Consider the following 26192-nt stretch of genomic DNA (forward strand, 5'->3'; position numbering starts at 1 on the left):
TTGCTATACAGCTGCAGTCTCGTTAAGAGAAGAAACGAATGGACTTCAAAAGAACGAATTTCAAGTTAAAAAGTATTCCCTGGTTATTCCATGAGAAACACTATCAAAAAGTTGTACACAGCCAGCTGTACAAGTTTGACACAGAAGTTCAACGATTCAAGGAGGGAAAAAGATTCTCTCGTTCCGCCCAGAGATTTTATTTCTTTATAAAAATTATTCACTCTTTTCTCTCCGACGTTTCCTCGTGCCGCTTGTACACGAATTATAGCATCGAAGGTAATAAGAAATTTATCGTTTAATCAAATATATCACGCAGTTCATCTTCGATAAATGGAATTAAAAGATTCGCTCCGTATCGTCGAAAATTTCCAATGCGTGTATTTTTACGTTATTTCTTTAAGTCATTCGATGATTATTCGTGAATCCAATTTTCCAAACGTTGCACCTGAAATTAATATGTCAATACCACATGGGTGGAGATCCCTTCAAGCTCGAAGGATCAGCCAAGATGAATCACGAGTCGTAACACAAATCGACCAACGAAACTGATTTTCTGCATGAAAGAGGCTGGCAAACGATAAGCGTTACCTTTGAAGCGACCGCTATGTTTGATTTGGCACGAGCTTAACCAAACCACGACCATGTTTTCGGTCTTTAGTAACCTCAATCGAATCCTGACAACCTCTTCAAGGCCAAGTGTAGCGGCAGGATGCTCGAAACAGTTGCAGTATTCTTTGAATTATGGCATTTTGGCACGTGCCCCAGCCTAGTTTCATCTAGAGTATCCAAAATCCTCCAGTTAATACAAGAGGCGAGTCAAGAGTGTCGACTATAGTTCAGTAATAATAATTCAAAGTTCCAAGCGGAGAAGTCTATTAGGTAGAACGTCGCTAAGAAGTTTCACGTAGATAGATTCTCCGACTGTTTAAGTTCCCGATGTATATGTAGAAATGTACGCTCTTTATGCATATTATCTCGAATCATTCGAAAATGATGATATTGATCTTCGCGAGGGACGAATGATAGCTAGGATATCAACTAATAATAATAATAAAAATAACAATTATTTAAGTTTCACATGTATATAAGTATACTGTCGTTATATATATTACCTCAAATTATCATTTTAAAAAAATCATTATGAGAAACGAATAATAAGTAGAAAATGTCGCTAAAAAGTTTTACGTAAAATCTCCAATTATTGAAGTTTCAAATATATATATATATATATATATTATCTCAGATCATTAAAAAGTAGCGATGTTGATCTTCGCAAAGGAAGAATAATAGCCATCGGTAAAAAGTTTCACGTTCAATCTCCGGTTGTTTAAGTTTCGGATGCATATGTGGAAATACACTCGTTATCTCGAGTCATTCGAAAACAGAGACGTTGATTTTCACGAGGCAGAAATAATTGTTCCAGGAATAGAGAATAACAATTAGGAATAATCGTTTCTTTTGTCCAGAGAACCTTTCACACAGATACGAGCTAAATTATCTAAGTGCTTGTTAATAGGTTGGAAATTAGCACCGAAGATTAAAAAAAAAAAAGAAAATAAAGAGGGTGGGCAAAGGAAAAGAAACAGTGGCACTTCTGATAAAACAGACAATAGCGTAATGTTTTAATGGACATGGTTCCGCGTAATTGTTCCTTTCAGAGAGTGAAGACGTCGCGCTATTCTCAAGGGATTTCATAATTTTTGCACAGCTACTGTATATACCTATCTTACAATAATTGCTCAAGCAAACGTTTTCGAATCGAAACGTTTCCAAATTGTGGAAGAATATTTTCTGCTAAAACTACCCTCTCACCCTATATATTCTTTCTGACTTATGAAATATGCACGCAGGACGACTGAAGGTTAATCCAGTCGGCTATTTTCAATCCTTTTTAACAATCTATATTCGCCTCGTGACCCTTCTGTCTCAATGACAACTTTACAAATAATTTAATCTCATATTCTCGTTACATTTTTATCTTTTATATCTTTAAACGCACTATAATTGGACGTAAATAGTTTAACCGATTAAATACCAACGGAATAAACAACAGATTTCCATTCTCTTCCATTACACGCATCTCTTGTGAAATTTCAACTCGCTTTAAAGAGGATTTTTTACTTTTTATCAGGCTCTTTCTCTCCGTGAAATATGCTTCAATATTTAAACGACCGAATTATTTATCAGTCGCACGTTACAAGAATGTTCCATTACATGAATGATCCATTACAAAGTAAGTATAAGAAACTTAAGAGATAGCACACAATCCCTGCCTACGAGCCTAGCCTCCCTGTTCTAGCCTGACCTTGCGAGGGATTCAGAATCTCCTCGTTCATCACGAGAGTCGAGCGTGCAATATTTAAAACAGGCTGCTAAAGTTTACGTTAGACCGGAAGCTCCTTTTGTGTTTCAATGAAACCGTCTTTACGACGCTGAGCATATGGTCGTCGTTTTCATTCGATTTAATTCACTCGAAATAAGGCGAACCGTATTAGCAGTGACATAGTTTTAAGGGTTGTCGATGACAGCTAGCCTGCCGCTATTTAGAGTTGCAACGATTTATGATAGGTTGCGGTAGCTATGAAACCATTGGAACGTACATTTATTTTCCAGCGAAACAATTTTTTAGAAAATCCTATATTTCATATTTTTATAGTATCAAATTTTTGTAGTACGATTCATAAAATTTCATCGAAGATATGTTCTATTGCAATCAAGAAGAAATCTTCTAATGCATGAACAAACAAACTATTACAACTCTGTTTCAAGATCTTCGCGTTTAACAAGTAAAGATCAACTTGCACTTTCCAACGTTCTTGAAAACTATCGCATAAAACTCTTATTGCAAATGTAAGAGAAGAAAGAACTACCGTCTGAGAGAAGTATGTCAAATTTTGTCAAGCGATATAATCAATCACCACTAATTAACCAACTTGCAAGATGTGAGATTCGATCGACTAATCCCTTTAATTCTCTTCTGATCGACGAAATCTGGATGGAGGGTACAAACGCATGGACAATTATTGTCATTTTGTCGGCGAAAGGCAGTCGTGGAAGAAGACACGTACAATTACGCGTAGCGAAGTGGGAAACAAGGAGATTGCTCGATTTTCCTTGTGGCTTGCGGGAAAGATTGACGCGCTTAATGGCATCACGTCAGCCCGGTAAATACCAGCGTTACTCGATCGAGTGGAAGGGCCCGGTGCTCGTGCTGTCAATGCAACGTCGCCTTATAATTGCGTTCCGTTGCCGAGCTTTCAGACCGGAGTAATTAGAAAAGTTATATTGCGACACAAAGGAATTCACAATGGGATAATAAATCTAACGTTCCACGGGTTCATCGTGGAAACCAGCCACCGAGCGGAATTTCGGTAATCGACGAATCCGCTCTCTAAACCGTTGTAATACGCCATCCAAGGGCCGACTCGTTGGCGTGTATAATGCGACAAGTAATATAATCCCAAGCAAAGTCGAAATTCGAACACGTTCTGTAATTTCCTCGGCGACTCGTTCATTGTTCATGGGACGATCTTTGCATTCGTTAAATACTTTTGTTGAAAATGACAACGTGAGTTCGCGCTCGCCATCCATATGCAGATGCGCTAGTTACAATAAATAATAACTAGAAGATAGTTCTAGATATAATCGATAGGTTTAAGATATTCTTTTGTTTTTATCCCTAGTCCATGTAAGAAAGCGCAATAAAGGTTTTTCGGCTCAGAACGGTGTGATAGATTTATCCAAGGAATAGAATAATAGCTATTGTGATTCTACCTTTAAAGACAGAAATAACAACAATTTTCTTGATAGAGGGACACAAAGTATTGCTTGCATCAGATATTCACTTTTTAAATGTTATGATGTTCTTTGCAGTGCTGTTATCAGATACGAGATTATACACGAGAATTATTAAGGGAGTGCCGATCAAATTTATTGGGTGGCAACTAAGTGATTGCGGATTTTGTCATTAGGTGGTATTGACAAAATCCGCAATCACTTAGTTGCCAAATAATTCTGACGTTTTTCACCAGATATTAGCACTTATTTGACTAAACGAATGAACATAAGGATTCTCTGCAACATTTAACGTGCGAGGTATCAACGTACACGTTTAACATGTCATAACGGCGAAAACAATGGAATAAACAATAAAATAAAGGGTATAGCTTCGAGATATGCTGCAGAGAATTCTTATTAACAGTTATTTTCTAGAGCTGATATCTCGTTCCTCAGGAAAGTAAATGATCTTTTTTCTATTATGTATACTATATCTTGTCCATTAAGTGTAATTGCCAGGCTCAATTTTGCAATTTTCTTTGTATATCAGATACATGCACGAATTGATGAATGTAGAGTGTCACTTTGTCAAACGAAACTTTAAACCCGGATAGTTTCATCGAAACATCATATCGACAAGGAATAATTAGTTTCGTTATCCAATATTTATAAGAATTATCGTTTCTAGAATTAAAATCTCACTTGCTGAATTCTCGCGTAAATCCAGGCAAACTTGGCTACTCCAAGTGACGAAAGTAATAAATTTTAGCAGGACATTTTGAATATGGCGAAAGGATATTAGCGCGAGCGAAGCTCTAATATCCTGATTAATGTTTAACACTTAAATTGAATGATCTTCAAGCTAAATATCCAAGAAATACGAAAGACGAAAGTTCAGTGAACGCTATTTAAAGTTTTACGACCAACGATGAATTCGTTGTTCATGAGAGAAGAAAAAGAAATACGAAATAGTACATGTTTCTGGAAACCGAAATTTAGAGAAAGTACGAGTCTAGAAGATTGATAAAACATAATTAATCCGACGATATCTTGATTTCCTATTTGACGTCATCAAATTTAACATGAATTTAAAACTAGCATTAGCATACTTTGACCGAGTTTCACACAAGGTTCGTGTTCTTACCTTTTAACCGTTGCCTCGACGAGGAAGAAGTTTCGCTTCATTCTTCCGCGTCAAAGTCGAACAAAAGAGTCTAGACGTTCAACCGCGTTCAGGTAACTTATTCATGAGACCGAATTTAGTCTCGCGTCGAGTTACAAAATCTAACAGAATTCATTCGCAGGTACAGTGGCTTGCAAAAGTATTTCCACACTTACACAAACTTGATATAAATATATTACGTTCAAAACATTTTGAAATTTCCTTTCTATAACGAGGCATAATTGTAATTATATCGGTAAAATATGAAAGGAATTTGGAAATGTACGTAGAAGGTAGAAAATATTTGCTGCAGACATATATATTAGTTAGAAATTAGTACACAGCATGAGAGATGTTAGTAAAGTTTTAAAATGTTTTATAAAAGATACATAATATGTTCATAAAATGTTTCTACGAAAGTTCAATTGCTTTTGTAATTTATTTTCTATAGAGAAACGTGCGATATAGAATTAACCAAAAAATATATTCAACTTTCTGTTATGTTTTAAGTAATCACCAATAAAATTTCAAAATTGTTCGCGTAGCACACATAATATATTCATAGAAAGTTACCGAAAGTATTCAAATACTTTCCCGCGCCATTGTACGTTGCACAGAGAAGTCGAATAACTTGCACGGAATTAAGAGCGAATCTTTGAGAACCGTCGTCCTCCATGCTCCATCTCGAAGTTCATTTTCTGGAAGACTTCAACCGGTTTCTATTGATCGTTTTGCTCGGCTTTTTTCTTTGCGTTAAATCAGCTCTCGTGGAACTTAACCGCGACGACCGTCCACTCGTTCGAAAGCAATTTATCGGCCAGTAATTGTTTTCCCGATTCGTCTTGCCCGGTTTCTTCCGCAAGAAACCGAGTCCGAGTTCTGACGAGTTAAAGTTCGTCGGATGTAACATGAACTTTCTGTGTCTTTCTTTTTTTCTTTCGTCGCCTTCGAGCTGAATAATGATTGGAAGTTTTATGGTTGTTCAGACCAGGGTTTTCCATTGGAACCCCCATGTGGAGTGAAATGAAAAATGTCGATCATTTGTCGTTAAAGGAGCATGAAGAATTCGCCGAGTTATTAAACGTCATAGGTATAAAAAGCACCAATTTTTTCAAAAGTCGTTGAAATGGATTTTTGCTTGGAATTAAGACAGAATTCCAAGCAATTTCTAAAACAGCCATAAACACACTTATAACATTTCATATTACGTGTCCATTAGCAAACATCGTCTTCATGGTTCACGACTGTAATATCAAAATATCGATTAATTCTGAAAAACGTTGAAGATGTTTTGTTCTATCAAATATTTAGACAAGATTTTAATCCTTTATGCAAAAATAAACAAGCGTATTTGTGTCGTCGATATGCTTTGAGTTTGTCAGTAATAAATGGTAATAAATAATAAATTGATAAATACAATAAAAAATTATTTAAAACTAAGCTTCTCCAATTTATTATCGATTTCTATCTTTCTTCTTTTTTTGTGTGTGTGCATTTATTTTATTCCGGTTGATAGATATAATTGGAGTCGCGTAAAATTTTCCGGGGAAAAAATGTGATCACGAAGGGAAAAACTTTGAAAAGCGCTGGTTTGAACGAAAGGTGTGACATATTGTTTCCTCTGTCCGCGTTGGACGACGCGTCGTGTACGAAAACAATATTCGGGAAACATCAAATACAAAGTAATAAAAGATCAGACAATCGCAAATGTTATTCTCGAAATCACATGTTGGTAGTAATCAAGGCGCAAAGTGAAAAGTATTGGGAAGAAAGTTGTTCCGAGACTGAAACGAAATCTGTTGCGGAATGTTGTTTGATAAAAGAAATAATATTGACTTACGAAAGCTTATATAAAATTTAATATACGATTTTAATTTATAATTTTAATTTTAATATTATACATGTTCGAGAAGTAGTTGTGACACACAGTTAAATATTTAACAACCAGACTGCAAATTTTTATGTATTTATGAAAAATATAAGAGCGCAAAAATGCTTACGAAAAACATTTAATATGCAAAAATATATAAAATATATTGCCTGTTACAATATTTGATAACTGAAATAAGCCCCTGCGTAGTACCTACTCTTTTATTTATGTTCATAAAAATATGAATTTGCATAGATATCTATTATTTATTACTAATTATCGCGTCTGTATTTTGCATTAATAATTACCATGTTTTCCTTCTGTAGTTTTCAATTGTAAACTGTAGAATATTCGGAAATTGATGCGATCAATCACGATCTATAACGGAACGAATTTCTTGCAACCGATCTAAACGATCCAAAGGGGAGGGAAGCGACGAAAAAAGGACTGGAATTTTTTATATAATCATTCATAAATCGTCGATGTGTCGTTGATCGACGTAAAAGGGAGTTTACGAGCGGCAAACCGTCGTACGAGGAAATCGAGCAAAACGGAGCAACGATAAACGAAGATCGCATAAATCGCGAGTCGATGTTTTCACGGGCAGTCGCGAGCCATACCTCATTCGATAATCGCCGTGATATAAAACGAGAAATAAACGGATCGTAGGTAAACGATAAAAAAAAAGGAGTTTGACAAGCCGGATTTTGCGTTTCGAGGATCGTCGACGGAATGTATTCAGATTATTCCAACGTATTCGGTTCGATAGCTCTTTTTATGACCATGTCGATGAGCACGCATCCTCCGACGCTGTATACAATTGGATTATCCGTCATGTAAATAAATGAAAAGAAATACCGAAGTTGTATCGATAAAAAAACACGGCTTACGGATTATTTTCATAAGTTTTGCGCCTAAGTCTCAGTCGAACCAGCATAAAGCTTCTCCAGAATTAAAAGAGATACTTTTAAGAGAGATACGACTTAAATTTCGTGGAAACTGCGCGCGAAGAAGTCCATTTAATTCAATTGATCGGCCGAATTATCCGCGAATTTGAGAAAAGGATCGTAACTGTGTCGATAAAAAGCACAGACTCGGTTTACGGTTTATTTGCGTAAGTTTGGTTCTCAAGTGCCATTCAAATAGACATAAAACCTGTCGAGTTTTAAGACAGGCGCGATATGATTTAAATTTCGCAGAAGCTACGCGTTAAGAAGTCCATTCGATCTTATTTGTCATGTTTGAAGGTGTTCCAAAGTAAACTAGTGGCTCGAATGAAAGAGTAAAGCTTGATAAAATGTAGTTGGCAAGTTTCGAAGTGTTTTTCACCCCCAACGTGGTACACCGCTTTGCTGTTTCACGCTTCATTGTCGACGAGGTAAGTTAAGTAGGAGCGCGTGCCCGAAAAAAAGATTGATTCCACCGACTGCTGGAAACTTAACAGCTTTCTCGTTCGAAACTGTTCAAGCCAGGTCTTTTAACCTTCTTTACTCGCGACAAGACTGGCCGTGGCAAAATCAAGAAATACTATCTCAAAAAAATCCTGAAATTTAGCAAGTGCTAATGATCGACTAAAAATACCCTGCAAAAAGCTAAACCACCGAACCAACTGTATTCTTCTTGTTACTGAAAAATTTGCTGTCACGCGTACGTCTATCGAAATGTGAAATTAATTTGTTTATGACTAGAGAAATAAGCCTCAAACAACGTTCTCTTTTCATTGTCGCGATACAATCCTAAAATACATATGCCTGGTATATTTTGTAACATCTCCATGTAATAATAATAATAACTTTCTTCATTTCGTTAGACTCTAAATCTAAAAATTATTCTAAGACAAAGGAATTCGAAAGCGTTTTTCACTTCTTACTTTCTATAGAACGTGTAATGATTTTGCCTTCTAAAAGACAGTGCCAATATTCTTTAAGGATCAAACGGACGAAACGATTGCTTTTTAAATAAACTTTAAAGCCTTCGTCTTCGTCGATTTCATTGAAACAAACTTCTTTAGACATCGAAGCGTTCACAATCGACATGCTATCAGAAACGACGAACAACGAGAATAAAAGGAATCTCCGTCGAGCGAAATCCCGGCAATCACACGCTCTTCCAGAGAAACGGAAATAATATAGAAGCACGCTGACGACCAACAGCACGATATGAAGCCTACTACACACTGTGGGGATAAGAAAATGAGTACAAAAGTCAGGGGAGATCGCAATTTCCCGTGAGAGGGTTCTTTTCTCTATACGCGAAGATGCTACGTTTTTTCCTTTTCTCCTCTCTTCTGTATATCTTTCTCTCGCGGTTGTAACGACGAATGATAACGTTCGAGAAGGGAAGAAACGGCACCACCTGGTTACAATTCTATCTCTGAAATCGTATAAACGCGCAGGACACGATGGAAATGAACGGACAGATGGGCAACGGGGAATAGAACAAGTAGGCCACGTACCCTATAAGGGTCGACACCCTTTTTCGACTGTCCTGGATCCAATCAGAACCCTCTCCTCACCCGACGTCGACCACTCCACACCCTGGAACCCTAGCTCGACCCAGTTTCACCATTCAATGGAGGAAACAACAATTTAATTTACAAGTTCTTGTTGGAAAAGAGCCCCGTTAACCCTTCACTAGCTAACATATCTTCCCACTATCTGCGGAGAAGCTGAGTCGTTTATGTCGACGCCTAATTTTTTTTATTATCCTAAGTTGTCAAGAAATATGAAGAAACAATGGAACTCTGATCGAAGTCTTTACTACGTTGTACAGTCAGTTTGTAAGTGAAATGTTTGCAAAATCTTTCACGAACAGTAGGAATTTACTTGGAAGAAATTTACGGATGAAATGTCACTTAGGTGAATCTAGTCGTTTATGTCCAGGCGTAATATTTTTAGTATCCTAAGCTTTCAGAAAACCCGGCGGAGTTCTGGTATGCTTATTGAACTCTCGGTTAAATGTTTGAAAGTTTTGCAAAAAGAATAACGAAATTTTCGAGCGAAACTTCACTTCGGTGAATCCAGTCGTTTGTGTCTATGCCTAATTTTTGTTTACTGTACTAAACGTTCGAAAAATCGGAAGAAATACAGGAATGCTGGTTGAAATATTTACTACGTTGTACGATCAATTTGTAGGCGAGACGTTTACAAGATTTTTGAAGAAAAATTTACTAGCGAAACTTCACTTGGAATATAAATAACCCGGGTCGCTCACACAAAGTTAACCCTGAATAGTCGACGAAAGATTACGCGTTCTCGAAAACAGCGGAAAGGTAAACGAGACACAAAGCTGTTCGAGATGAAATACGAACGTATTCCTTGTATCGGGACGGTTTTTTGTTCCAGTTACGCTGCAAGTTAATTATCTCTCTGCTCTTTGTCCGATTACGCGTAGGCGGTAACGAGCATCGTATCAAATAATAATTTCTTTGTAGAACGTTACGATGCTTCACGTTTAAATGAATGCAAGTGGAATAACACGCTAGCAGTGCCATACACTTTTGTGCCTCGACTATTATGGTCTGTATGCAAATGCGATATAATTACCAACTATTGAGAAACAAGCAAAGTCCTTCCATTTATTTTATGTTAATATATAATCTTCATACTTGAACTTTCAAACTGGTGACCTTCTTCCACATCGAATTCCACCTATCATTTGTGCATCGTTGATAGCAACTATGAATTACAGAGTGACCTTTTTCAAAGATTTTGAAGAAAGGCCACAAGTATCTGGCTAGGCTAGGTCGCCGATAGATTTTGAAAGTATAATTGCCGCGAAAGCTATACCGATCGCGTGACATTAAGGTCGACACTGGCCGAGTCTTTGACATTTTACATCGACCGTAATGCGATCGGCGATCGTGTTATGTGTCATTAAAGTGCGGCCATCGATATAGTTGCTCGCGTTGATCATAGCGGGAAAGAAGATGGGGCTGGATCGAATCACGGTTCTTCGATGAGGATAATAAAATTCAACAGATTATTTTCTGGTCATATTATTCGACCGTATCTCGTCTTATATATTATTATTATCATCGTAACACTGCTATCCTGTTTTATTTTCATTTCATTTTCGTATAATATACGTCCATTTTGCACGTAATTAAACCGCAATTAAATCGTTCAAACAAATATTTTAAACGAAATTTCAAGGCAATTCCTATACTGTCCCAATTTTCATTCAGTTTCCAGCTTCTATCAACTACTAGGAAATACTAAACAAATTCGTCGACGCAACAATGGAATCACTTAAGCCGGGAAGATATAATTCGTCACGTGTTAAATTCGTAAAATATAGCGTCGAGTAAATATTTATGATACCTAATTCAAATACATTCCAGATGACTTTATTTTATGATCTATTTGGTCTCCCTCGCGCGATGGAATTAACATTGTTAAAATTTCATGCGCTATAAATCATATTTGATTACAAAGTCAGTAATATTCTACAAATAAATCTTTGTTGATTTTCGGATTGCAATGTTACTTCATAAGCAAAAAGGGATAATTTAATATAAAATAGTTGAAAATCAACAAAATCTGTTCGATGAAAAGTAGAATTACAAAGGCAGACGATATTTTAACGTCTTTTGTTTTAAAACATAAAAGAATATATTAATTTCCTTGATTGTAAGATTGTAAGTCACTTGTCGATTCACTAACATTATTAATTAACAAATTATCACGCAACAGAGCCCTAGTTACCTTTCGTTCGTGAATACAAGACAAACTTTCAAACGAAGAATATTCAAAGCTCATGCAGCTTGCACGTTACATTGTCATTCTAGGTTTCGTCGTTGTGAAACGAAGCTAACGACGAGGCGGGATTCCAACGTTTACTTTCATGTCAATGGAATTTTCGGTCGAGAAACGGTGAATAGATGCCATTTGATTAACAGCAGGATAGGTCCATTCATCAGAGGACGGTATATTGTATAGGTTGAAGTAATGCATGTGCATGGAAGCTCAATCAGCACGCAAGTTACACTGCGTCGTATTTACAGTGTCGATCGTCGTTAGTTAGCTGTTTAGCACGATCAGGTACAACACGTAAGAGGCGTTCGATATCGGCCACAAGCTGGTAAACGCAACGTAACGAAGACCCATAACAATTTACCGCCAATGCTCCATCAATTTAGGATGTAGGAGGCATTAATTACAAACTGCCCGCCGCGTCGTCTCTTAATTAGTCAATCGAATCTCTGGTTTGCTATAGACCAACAAATGCCATGAAATTAAATTTAGACTATTCGTTTTATTCCCCTTTTTTAATTTTCCTGAAGTAGGAGAAAAAGCTTGAAATTTTACGCTAAGTCGGAAGAAATATTTATATTTTAAAGGATACTACGAAAGAATCGTTCGTTAATGTTGAGATTGAGGTTGACTTATCGAAGAACGAGTGGATGAATTTGTAATAGAAAAGTATATTGAAATAATTAAATGTATAAGTTTATGCTGATTCAGATCCTTACTCTCTTAGTGTTACTGGACAATGAAATGATAGGGAGCACGTTCATATATTTATAGCAAAAGGACATGACCAAAAGAAGTTTGTAAAGCTTATAAGCTTTGGCTAGAGACTACAGGGAACATTGCAACTCAAAACACACCGTTCCTTATTTAGAATATTTCTGCGTTATAGCAGTCTCCAGTTCACGGATGTACATAAATAAAAATGTAGAGCTTTTCTTGAAGTAGTTACTTCGACAATTAATTCGCTTAACTTTGTAGAAACGTTGCTAGTACAAGTTCGATACGAAAAGAAAAATGATGTAAAATTCGAACGATCACCTTCTTCTTCGTTATTGCTCGACATGTTCGATATGCTTTTGTTCGACGTCAAAATTGGAATTAATAGCGTGAAAATTAAAGCTGTCAGCCTATCCTTATCTTATCATTGCAGGTTAAAATCAGCTGGAAGAAAAAATATCTACCAAACATGTTATTTTCAAGAAATATTCTCTTCTATACCAGCAATCTGCGATCAGATTTTGAAATTAAAATTAATATCGTCAAAAGTAAAACAGCTACTCTATTGTTATCGGTATCGTGCCTATCGCGTGCAAGATATTTATCCAGATAGTCGCAAGTTGCACGGGCAGTTTTCTGCTCGATAGCCACGTCAGGGATTAGTAAATATAGATCACAGGTAAGGGAGAATCGAGGCGAAGGAAAAAAAAATGTCCACCGAGACGTGCTATCATAAATCTCATAGCGTGTAAAGTCGCAAAAGGAGTGCAACTACGCCAGCAGCGTTCTCCTCGCGAGCATTTATCAGCCGAATCGATTGATCGGCCTGATCTATCGCATTCTTTACGCGCCATCGGACAAAGCTTTGTACGTGCCCGGTGTTAAGGAGGGGGTTGAGAGGCCGGCTTTATGACAGCCCTGTATTTTCTTGTTTTTCAAGCGAAAAGTAGTCCCGTGTACGGATTTACTCGTCGCGCCTTCGCGTTCAATTGTCGATGGGGGAAACTACAGGTTAAGGAAACTGTTTTTCTCTACGATTCAGCGACGGATACAACATTCGTAAAAGTTCTACCAGGATCAAAGGAGTTCGATTCTTTTGAGCAATCAATCGCCCTTTCTATTTAAGTTTCTCACTTCCCGCCACTTTAAGAAGAAATATTTTCGAAACGGGTTACTCTGTTCTGTTTCGAGTCGTAATTTTACAATGTCGATTTATCGGTGGCTAGAAACGTGAACCCTGAAAGGATTTTTCTACATTTCGTTTTGCTTTGACGTACGCCTTCGTTCAAAAATGTATTCTTATTTTTGGCAAGATGCATTTTGATTGCAAGGACTTATCATCTTTTACAGATTTCAAACCTTCACCATGGTGAGACGCCGTGATGTCGGTAAGCTGAGTTTCAGATCTGCCCTGAAGAAGTAGCCTGCTATGTTTACGAAACGTTGGCGCAAAATGTAAGTTCAAAGTGCAAGTGCAAAGTGCAAACATGTGTGCTGCCAAAATATAACGATTTATCACTTATTTTAAGAAGGCTTATATTTTTCTACTTAAACTACTTCCTTTCAATCATCAAGCGACGTACAAGTAAAAAGATCAACAACAATAGATACTTGGAACACGATGTCAGTAAAATCTGTCACTCACATATGTATACACAGGAACTAAATTGGTAAGAAAAATGTATTAGCTTGTCCTAGAAATTCCTTTCGTTTTATAAACAAGTAGTAGATGCACAACATTTTATGTTTTATATTATAATATTGAATTATGTATGATCCATTTTATTCTATTACTACAAAATGGATCATACATAAATCTATAAAATAATAAAAAATAAAAAATATTGTGCATCCATTATTTCACTTATGAAACGAAAGAAACTTTTGGAACAACCTAATACTATGCCAATGTGTTAACGAGTCGACATAACGCGCTTGACCAAAAGTCCATTCCATAAACTAGTCGACTTATTCGTCGATTCAAAGCGGCTAATTGGGCGATTCAGTACACAAAACTCGGCAAACTTTTTTTCGAACAGGTCGCTCCGTTTCGAGTGCAGCGGCAACTTCCAGCTATATACTTGGCGACGAACGGTGGACTCGTGGCAAACTTTTCCAATACTTTATTAATTAACTCTATCGATCGGATAAATTACATGCAGAGGCGTGTCGTTAACGAATGCACTTGTTAATTATTAATTTAACTGGTTATCAGCGTAGCTCGGCGATCGTCAAGGCTACTCGGAAATTAACTTCCGTCGACCTCTGTTATTGTTCTCTCGAGACGATAATCGTCACTCCACGTTTCTCCAACTTCGCAACTGAAACGTAACTCGGTTCCCGTGGATCGTGAATTCTCCGCCAAATACGACCGTGTGTCCAAAAAGTATTCGACCCGTGGATATAATCTTTCTACTTGAGCGTACTATTATAGAAAGCTGATTTTTTTAATTCTTGTTTAAACCTATAATATTGTAACGAACTGCCTCTTTTTTTTATGAAAAGCTTAGTAAAAATTCTGAATTCGTTCGAAGCGCACGTTATAATGTAAGAAGTATCAGTAGACCCTGATTTATTGCGTAACAGAAGCTCTAGCGTCTCGTATGGCCGCTTTACTCCATGTCCGATCACGTGCGTTCCGTATCTACTTGGCCGTATTTCCTTGCTTTACCGCGAATCCAAACAAATTATTGTTTATATCGAAAGATTTCCAATCACGCTTGGGAAACTGTGAACGCAGCTGCAGTATCTGTATTCACAGGTCGCATACATTTCACACGTCGTACCTTATTCTCGTTCTAAGGTTTACGTGAAAAATTTTCACCGTTCAAGTAGTAGTGAGAGGATGTACGGTAGGAAGTGTCCAGGACGCGAAAAAACAGCAGCTTCGTGGTTAATGAGAAATTGGAGACGATCAGATTCTTTCTGGAAACTAAACACCCCTCACAGAAGCGGCTGCTCTTTTGTCAGATTGAAAGATATTGATTCTAGGCTCCTTCGAGAGACTCTGCGTTTCATCTATTGCTTAGGTCTTTTATTAACGCTTTTCGTCCTATTTCTCTATGACGTTCCATTGAAATTTTTATTTATTTACACCCTCGAAAATTTCTTTGCCTTTTCCATTTGATTTCCTATGCTTTTTGCTTGCTTGTTCGGGTAAAAGTTCGCAGATTTTCCTCGAACCTCAGAACGTGTTATTGTATTATAAAAACACGACGAATGCTCGCAAACTTGAGATAACCTAAACCTGTTAACAGGTTAGAAGGAAAAAAGAAGTGAACTCTTATTTTGATTTCAATGCCTTTACGAATCTCTTAGGAATAACAATTTCCTTATGTATATATCTCCCAATTTTCCAAGTATTAGGTTGTCCGAAAAGTTTCTTTCGTTTTATAAGGAAATAATAGACGCACAATGTTTTTTGTTTTATATTAGTTTATTGAATTATGCACGAACATAATAACAGAAATAGAACGAAATAGATCATATGTAATTCAATAAAATAATATAAAACTGAAATTGTTGTTCATCTATTATCACCTTATGAAACGAAAGAAACTTTTCCTAATATCTTACGTCAACTTAAGCATCGTATCGTATTACCTACGTAATTTCTTCCAATTCTGAATTGTTTCAAAAGCTTTGAAAACGCCCATACCATTATAGTTCCCAGCGCTCTATTTACATATTAACCGAGTTGCTCGATTTCTTGCGATTCTCCTCCTATCTCTACCTGGTCCAAAGAAAAGCTATAATAACGAAATGGAAACGCGTAGAATCGCGATTTTCCAACATAATTAAGCCAGAACGCAGGCTGAAACGGCCCGCTCATGAATAACAAATTCAACGTTCGCTTTTAACGTATTACCGATCACGAACCAGCATTTCATCGAACGTGAGAGCCACACCTCGATGTTGATGCACAGATTGGACGATATATGTTTCCTTCGCGGTGGCCAATCGTTTCTCGGTCGTGCTACGCGTAAAAGCTTCGTAGAAGCAAATAGCACGATGGCAAGATGCGTAAAAGCGGAAGCTCGTCTCGAGACAAAACGGGGATTTCGAAATCTTCTGCCGTGCGTGTAAACTTTCGTAACCATGGGCGAAATTTTGTGTCGGCGCGCGCTTCAACTGCTCGCCCAAACTCGCCGGCTCATTTGCATTATTTTTCGTTTAAAATGCAAACCATACTTTATGGCGCAAGTAAGAGAGCGGCAGATTTCCTCTATGCGATTTTATTACGCTCGTCTGTTAAAAAAGCAGGTGAAACGATATGGAGCTCCGAGCTAGAATATTTTTCTCTCTTTGGAGAAAAGTGGAAAAAATTGTAGGGTGGAGATAATTTTGTTGACATCATGATGGACAAAGAGGTAGTTTGATGTTGATAATGACCGATAATTAGGAGTAACGCTTCTCATATTTATTCGATGCGTGTACGTTTGGTTTTTCAAGCCACTTGTATTATGATTCGTTTAATAGCAGGGAAATTCCTTTGTTATTGTTCTACGTGGATTGGTTTGGCGAAAATCTTCATTATTATTAGAAAATTTTTGATGGTACGCAAAATACGTCTAGTTGATAGGATAAATATAAGTATAGTATAAATTTTGCGAAAATATTCAAAGTATGTTTTCTACCTTTAGAAAATTCATCGTCTACGAGGTGAGAGAGAACAGGTAGATGGAAGTCTTCGCAAATTACACTGGAAAGTTTCTATGTCTTCTTGAATATACTTAAAAACAGGTATCTACATAGCGGAAAAGTGAAGAAGAAAGAAAGGACATCAGAATACAAGTTGCTACCTATACTAATACTAATGAAGTTATTTGCAAGTAAATTTAATTGCATCGGATTTAATTATCTCTGATAACAATTAAAAGCAGTGCTTTTGATAAACATCGAAACATCGAGGAACAAATAAAACGCTATGTAAGGACGGGTCAATAGCATCGAAATGACGAAATGATGCGCGGTGAACACTTGACTGTAATCGGCAACTAAAATATTGTTATTGAAACGTTGTAATATTGGCGATGATAATTAAAATTCGATACGTACCGGTAACAATATGCGGAATTCTATATGTAATTACGCTTCGACAAGTATCGAGATTATTCCCATAATTAATTCTATAGCAGGACAGCAGCGTTTTGTACGTGAAATAAATATTCTACAGTTAGACAAAGAGAAAGAGAGAGATAGAGCGAACATGATCGCGATAATTGTCCTGGAAAAACTACCTCGAATCGCACAGGATAGAAATTATTCCTGACCAGTCCGTTTCGCGCAGTAGACAGTTAAATGACAGCCAACTAAAACAACGATCAAGAAAATAGTTTTATATTTTCGTGGAATTAATATACGCAGGTGAGCAAAATTCATCTCCTTTTGAAGAAATAATGTTGTTTCATTATTACATCAGAAACTGTTTCCACAGTTATTCTGGTAACGATCGGCGCGTAAACATTCAAAATTAATTTCACAATTCCGTTCCGCACGAAGCAACGCTATATTATACTGCAGTCTAATTTATTTAAAGAAAAAAAAAAGTATACGCTCGTAAAGTTGTATCACGTGTTAGAATCACGAAGCTAAAGTGGATCGCGTGGACGCTCTGTCCCACTCTAGGGACTCATTCGCAAAATTTCGAAGCCACGCATTGCCGGCCAGTATAGAAATTTCATTCTGACGATAATTTTCCAGAAATACCGAAATGTGTATAGCATCGATACATCCGACCACTTTCGATAACACGATGGAATTTTTTTAATGAATTCTTTCCGTACGATATCTACACATCGGTCCATAGATAGTAGAACATTTGCAAAAAAAAATATGGTAGATGGGAAAAATTATCATTTGCAGTATTAACTATTATCACATGTTGTACCATAGACCGCGGAGAATTCGTATATGCTATATTATAATCCAAGCTTATTAATAAAAATCTCATATATTACAGAATTAAATCCCTTTCTCATTTAAAAATTTGGATATTCGTATTATTAAATTTCCCATTGTTCTTCCATTCTTTAATTATCATCAGAATATTGTAAGTAATTCGTGAAAAATCGTCTGAATAGAATTTATATAACAAAAGATTCTATGGGTTAATACATAGTCATCGATTCATATTTTTAGCATTATTATTGTATAAGCTACTAAAAAAAAAAAATGTTCTTTTCATTATCCTGCACGAACAGATAATTCTGGCCAATTAATCGTTTCTCTGATAATTTCACTCAATCACGACGTTCAGTACGTATATAGAACAATTTTATTTCATCTTTATTGCATTTTATGGTTAGCATCGATGCTTATAACTTTATATTACACAGACGACAGTTCGATTAACCACCATGACACCTGCTACAGGCATCGAAGTTTGCACAATACCATCATCGATTATTACTATTAAACCTATTAACTGGTCGTAAGGAAAGATAAAGGGTTATCGTGCTTATCGTGCTCCCTATTAATTACATCTATCTTCGCAACGTATCTGTAAGCAATCCCCAGATTATACTGTTACCAGCTGTTACCTGTTATTAACCGGTCAACTGTTCTAATTATTCGTGTCCAGGGAGAATAAATCGGGTAACTTTGTTTCAACGACCCTTATAATTGCAAAGAGTTTCACCCTCCTATAATCTCTCCATAATATGTAATTATAGATCGTTGTCATGAAAATTCATAGCGCAAACTTCTTCAAAACCATCTAACAAATAAAACTCGCCAACTCTTAATTACCGATTTTCATGTAACTTTTGGAGATGTTACTTTTATTAGAAAAAATTTTATTCTGGAAAAATATCGTGACCCATATTCCTTAATCGGCAATCCTCTGTATGGAGAGGGTGAGAACAGCCTTTAAAATTTGAAGTTGAAAATATATTTTCTGGAATATCTCGGATAATATTACAGATGATAGGAATTTGTGTTTGTAAGCGACGAGTATGGCTTTGTGAATAGATTTTCGAAAAATCATTCTTTTTAAATAATATGTTACAAATTATGACTTTTCCCAGTAATTCGTGTTTCACTTCTGTAAACATTTATTCGTTTAATTTTGTCTAGATTACGCGCCTGCTTTTAAAATACTAATGAATCGTGATCGTTGTAAAAAGTCAGAATGGCAAATCGTTCGGCATAAAACAAAAAATTGCCTCTCAATTTTATAGAAATAAATATACGATTCTCCACGTGAATATAATTCAATTAAAATTATAGTTATATGTTTCCAATCGCGTATCTTGCGAATCAGTGTAAATATCAAAGAAATGTATTGAATCACTATGAACGACTGTGCTGCGTTATAAATTGCATTGATGGAAAAACGGTGCCTGGTGTTGGCACACATCGCATTATAACGTTTCATTCTCGCGTTTAATTCAATCTACAAAAATTGCTTCGTCCCGTTAACTCAATTTTAAATAATTGCCCGTTTCACGTTACACGCTGCCGGTGTTTCGCAACAATTATGGATTCATTCTTGTAAAGGATCGTTCGTCTGTAATGAAATTTTAAATAATTGTGTCCCGAAGATACGATATTCTTTATGACGTGATCGAGAAGAATTTTCACGTCGTTAATACTTGGAAGCACCCTGATATCCTTTTCCATCAAATCGATAATTAACTTTATAGCTTTGTATCATTGAAAAAAAGAAAGATAGACGAACATAAAGTTCGTAGTTTGTAATTTCGTAAACTGGCTACGTTTATTAACCCTTCCAGGCCAAACATATTTTTACACTTTTTGCGAACAAATTGACTCATTTATATCCATCCCTAACTATTTTACTGTTCCAGACGTTCAACAAATCCGAAAAAATTCCACGACACTCGTCAAAGTATTCGTTACCTTATACAATCAAATTTTAATTCAAAAGTCCACAGGGTTTCTTAGGAAAAATAAAATTTCGCTTCGAAGAAATTTACAAGTAAAATTCCACTTATTGCGTAAACGAGTCAGATTGAATACGAATTGATAGACACGTATATTTATACCGATTACAAAATTCTGAGTTGCAAAGGCTCAATTGTCGACTGTCGTTTAGAAAATCCTTTTCCTTTTTTATTCTGACAAACAATCGTCGCCGAAAGATTCAACATTATTTTCAACGTCGCGTTATTTCCGTCATTTATTCTCACCTAATACTCGTTCGGACCCTTTTAACCAGGTTCGTTGAAACATTTTTCAGTAAGGTCCACGTCACGACATATTTCTCTCGTTTCCCTCCTCTACTTGTAACACTTACTCGATGTGAAGTGTCTTTAGGGAAAAAAGCAATAACTTTGTGACAGCCTCCATCATCCGCTATTACGCGTGATAAAGCGCAAAGCGTAGCAATTAGACGAATTTGATCGAAAGAAACTGACAAAACCAACCACCGACAATCGATTATTTTTCCTCGTTAACCGTGATTCGTTTCAAGTGCAGGAGAAACGAACGTGCTCCGTTGACACGTCGTTTGTTCGTCCGACGATTTTCCACTCGTAATTATTCGTTAATTATTCCGATGAGTGACTTTCAACGGCGTAACGATGATAACCAGCCGGCCTGGTAATTTCGTCGCATCGTTCGATTAAACAATGAGCCGAGGGCGCTGAGCAGCGAGCGGATTATACGAGCAGCACGACGATTTCCGTGATCGATACGGCCAATAATTCAGATTTTATACGAAGCCTAGGCAATCGAGAAAAAGAGGATAATCGAAATCGATTATTATTCAACTATTCCGCGTCTCTTGAAAATAATAATTCATCGAGAGAGCTTCGTTTCGCTCTCCGTTTGTTCAAATTCAAATCCCCCGCTCAATGTGGTATCACTGCGCCTGTTCTTGGATGAATTATGGCTCTAAAGGCGGATGATTTCATTCAACACGAAGGGAATACCGGATTCCAGCAGATTTTTCAACCGTTTCCAGATGAACTTTTCTTTTAACGTGAAATACGATGTTATATGTAGTAGCACAGACACTATAATGCACAAGTTTGGAAAAATATAGATCAATCGTGATTTTCCAAGTAGGAGACACACGCTATAGCAATTATTCATTCACTTATGTGTTATTATTGCAAACAGAATGGAGGTATTTGTCAGAGTTCGGTACTTCGTCGTTTCACGCAACTTTATGATAAACGATCATTTTCCAATTTCAAAAACGCTATGAACTTACCAAATTATTTAATACTATTGGGTTGGATGATGGCAACTAAGTGATTGCGCAATCACTTAGTTGCCACCCCAACAGTTTCGTGACGATTACTCGTAAATCTCACCAAATCAGAAATATAAACTGGAATTTTATCTTTCAAACGAGCCGAGATATTCGATGTCGATAGATTAGTCACTTTTCTGCTAGAGAATAGTCAAGTTCACTTTGAAATAAACGATATTTAATTCAGCCATGCTAGGGTTAAATTTGTCGCGGCGTCCTTCAAAGGAAATTAATAGATGACGTTATTACTTGGCTATTATTCGCGACCACGCGTCAAATAGATAGATATTCCAACTATACGGTACTAATCAGTGATAATTACCGGTACAAGTAGCTGACTTCGAGTATTTATTAAATTACGCGACCTCCCTTTGTGATCAGCGACAAATAGAGAAATACGACGATAAAATGTTTGAATTTAAATGACAGCGCCAATGGAACGTTGTAACACAATCGGTGGAATCATTAATTATTTCCCTTTTCGCAGGAAAACGCTAATGAAATACAGGCAGACGAACTTTCATTGACTCTGATGAAGTATTAACGAACGACATATTATCTGTACAGAGGAATATAAGTTGTTCCTTATAGATCATAAATCAGAAGATAATAGAACTTATGGTAATTAGATATCAGACTGATAAGACTTAAGAAGCAATCAAGTTCCTCCTAGCAGTCTTATTAACAACCGATATATACAAACGCTTTTCGATGACTGATATAATTAATAATATAACTTTATTAACGATGTATTGCAACGGAGGTTATAGTTAAAATTAAATCTTTTTTGCGTGGCTTTTATTAGAAAGTCGTTGATGCTAAACTCGGTGTTCAAAGGCGCACGTTTCGATCACCTGATGGGAAGATACGCGTGTTTATAAAAGCACGATAGCTTCAGAGGCGTTTACAGTTCTTCTTAACACTACGATAAATACACCATAAGCTTTCGCGTGCACCTGATCGCTTCCTAGTTTACGTTCTTTCCCGGAAAGCCGTCGACTTTCTTTTTTCAGGGTTCCTCATCGATAACCTGTCGTCGCTAACGATAGTCTTCCTGGGCCAGTAATACGCGTTCTCTGTTCATTTTGGAAAATTTCCTAAACCAGGTGCGAGGAATAATTATACAAATGTTGAACGATCCACGTGGACGATCTGAGTTTTTGTTTGATAATTCACTGTTATACAAAATGCATAGTACAGTTGCTCATATTAATATCCGGACATAACGCTATCTCTCGTTGCTTTGTATGAGGCGGGATAATTTAAATATCATGTTGTTTATTTTAAAAAATATGAATCATTTACGTGGAATATTCTACGTGCTCTATATATTTAAATAATCGTCTGCCGTATCCAAAGCAACATATGTATACAGAGATAGTGCGGCCTCTGAATATTAATGCGAGTAACTGTATATATTGCACCGATTCAATTATTTAAGTGATGCTACTGATGCATATATTATGTCGATTCAATTATTCAATCAGTGCTTCTGGCACAATTGTATTGTAACTTCTAACACGTTTAAACGAAATAATTTACAAAGGCAAACAAAGCAGTGGGCATTGCTCTTGAACAAGCACGATTAACTGACATAAAGAAATTTCTGATGAAGAAAGAATGCGGTTCAAGAAATAATATGTTAGTAACAGCACGTTAATCAAAAATATATTACCAGAATTTTGTTTACCGAGCTTTGCGACTAATATAACTTTGTTGCGATTAATATCGGAATTTTTCCAAATCGAAATATTCAATTGCTCTTTCGAGTGTCTCGGTACTTTAACAAAATTTCAGCAAATGCATCCTCCAAAGTGATGTTATCGTTCTTCGCCTTTTCTCCTATTTCCCTAACTTTAATTGTACCACGAAACTATCACATAATGTCTTGCACATTACGCGCACTCCGTGCATTTTTGCATATAACTCCAAACTTTCCATAAATGAATAAACATTGCAATTAACCGTAGTACAACTAATTATCACAATAGGAAAGCGAGTTAAGAATCACCACCGAGAGACGAATAATTTTCCACGGAGCAAGAGCGTAACTGTTACGATACGCGAAATATCGTTGACTAACGCCCGCCTTCCACGAAGGACGAATAAACGCGAACAATTTGCATCTGATGGTCGCAAAACGCGGAGAACACGACATATCCTCGTGACGGTCAGAATACAGCATTGAACGAGTCGTAATCACGTACAGAATGCGTGTAAGAATTTCACGAACGCGACATTTCGTTCGCCGGGTTGGGACGAACAACGAGATTAAACCTGGGAATCGGGGATTCAATTTAATGAAAAGGAACTTTGGTAGTTCGTCGTGGAACCGGTTTCCGGAACGCTACACGCGCTTTTCCGTTCTTGAATAATTTCATACATCGTGGCCATCGTGATAACGTTAGAAGGTAACAATGAAGGAACAAGAAATTGCGAGACACGTACAAGAGACGTAACGGAGATAGATGTGAGATAATTGTGGGGGGAAAAAAGAAGAATTTCAATAAAATAATTAAATTTCATGATTTCTTTATGTATACGATATTAATGGTAAATTAACGCCAGAAGAACGCGGAACAAAAGCAGATATTTCTCTGGAGATAAGGTGATAGAAACATTAACGAAACGTGGATATTGAAATTTTGTGAATGAGAAACTTTATAGGATTTCTGTACACGATATTAATACCAAATGTCCGTTTAACCGTTTAGAAATAAACAGGATCATCCCGAGGTTTCATTAATTTAGACGATGCAGTTAATCAAATATTAATTAATAATGATTTAACCTCAAGCATGTAGATAAATTTAATTGAAAATAGCTGCCAGAGTACTCAAAACGTACAGCATTATCGATAATTGTTTGCCAAATTACATATTCTAATGGCAGACTCATTTGAAATAAAACCATTTGAAATAAAATCATCCGACCTTCTCAACTTCCACCAAATTGTCAAGTTCCCGAGCGTTTTCTAATTTCTTCCTTCAACGAAGTAAAAATGTTGTCAAAGGCTGGGTCTGGTCTGGCTATTTCATTCCAAGTCCCCGTGCGAAGTTGATTTAATCAAAGATTTTCAAACGCCATATCGCGCACGGACGATGGAAAGGCAAAACGACGAAACGATTGCACCGCACGAGAACGTAAGTTCGCAGAGTACGCCGCATGCAGAAACCGCGTAAAAAGATTGCTGGAGCTCGGCCAGTGTCTCGTGACAAATTGACCCAGCCAACTGGCACCTTGCGGATCGTCATAAATTTAAGAGCATGCGTAACGCGCGAACATACTCGCTGCTCTGAATTACCTCGAGGACCGCAATAATTGGTCGCGAATCCGAGGCAATAGTCTAGAGCCCATTCGCGTGCATGGCCAGAACTGGGGCGGAAAATCAGCCAAAACGACGACCAATCCACTTTTCCAGAGACCACTTTTCGCTGGCGTATAATGGAGAAATTGCTACCACTCGATACGGAAAATTCCATTATACGCCTCGTCCTCGAAGGAATCATCATTTACACGTTGGTCGCCACGCTGGTCATCGTTGAACCAAATTATTACATTTTTTAGAATAATTAAAATAAAATAAATTTCATGGGCTAAAAAATTGTAAACAACGTGAATATGAGTTAGAAAAGATGGCTGGAAAGAGAGCAAATACAATATAATACTTGGCAAAAATGAAATATTATGGTACATAAGTGACGGATAAAGGAAAGTTCAACATTGCTACAGCACGAATTTTAGTAACTTTTGTACCAAAAGTTGTTCGCTATGTTGGTAATTTGTTCTGTCGTGTATTTATTCTGTGGTGTGTATTATATTTATTCGTTGCTCTTATTAAATATAAATCCATTTTGTACAATTATGATGTCTTTTCATAAACTTTCCTTTGTCCTCCATTGTACTCCAATCTATTGCCATTTCCACGATAAAGTATATAAAATTCGCGTGCAATTAATGTATTAACGTCACCTGCTACTGTCTCGGTCAATTACACTTTCGTTCGTAAGTATTTGGGCATCCGGTGCAACTCATACACAGTCAAAGAAAAAAATATGGAATTGAACGAAAATTGAATGGAAATAGAATGGAAAAAGCGATATCTGCAAGATAGAATTCCCACACCCATAATTTTTAGAAACATTTCTATATGCAATCTGCGTGGATATAAACGCAAAAGAATATTCATTGCCCGAGTTTTCGATTCTTTTAGAGTAAATAGTGTTATTTCACCTGGCAATTCGATTCGACTCGATTCGATATAGTGTGCATTCGAAACGAAATAGAGTGGGCTTGTTTTAAAAAGTTTTTATCGGAAAGGATCTTCAAAAATTATTTGCGTGAGCGACGAAAGAATATATTTGAAACGCGATGCTTGGTATAAAAAATTTCTGAAACTTTCTGTACTATATAAAGGTAGAAAAATTTTTGCCCACTTTACGACAATTTTTACGACGGAACATTAAAAAGATACGTTCTGTTTAAAAATGCTTAAAAATGTAAAAAAGACTCGAATTAGCACGACATGATACTACATGCACCTGGAAATTTGGACAAATTCGACCGTCAAGAACTCTATTTCTATGATAATATCCAATGTCTATTCGATACTCAACTTCCCCTTTCTTCCTACATTCTCGCTCATACCTTCCACCGTAAGATGACAAATTTAGAAACGTCTTTCCGAAA

At 36.7% G+C, this 26192-nt stretch overlaps 1 protein-coding gene across 12 annotated transcripts in view; it reads right to left on the bottom strand.

Moving 5' to 3' along the window:
- Nucleotides 1–26192, bottom strand: part of LOC122574085 (5-hydroxytryptamine receptor-like) — a 157966-nt gene that overhangs the window by 111267 nt on the left and 20507 nt on the right. For 2 of the 12 annotated variants that reach the window (XM_043741214.1, XM_043741216.1), the window contains exon 1: nucleotides 24437–24713. The exons of 8 other annotated variants lie outside the window; for them this stretch is intronic. The gene's annotated coding sequence lies outside the window, so the exon portion shown is untranslated. Of the gene's footprint in view, nucleotides 1–23178; nucleotides 23569–24436; nucleotides 24714–26192 lie in introns of those variants that run through there. 2 more of the 12 variants (XM_043741220.1, XM_043741218.1) reach the window with 2 other exon arrangements.

The sequence above is a fragment of the Bombus pyrosoma genome, linkage group LG13 (assembly GCF_014825855.1).
Source record: "Bombus pyrosoma isolate SC7728 linkage group LG13, ASM1482585v1, whole genome shotgun sequence".
In the NCBI taxonomy this organism is placed as follows: domain Eukaryota; kingdom Metazoa; phylum Arthropoda; class Insecta; order Hymenoptera; family Apidae; genus Bombus; species Bombus pyrosoma.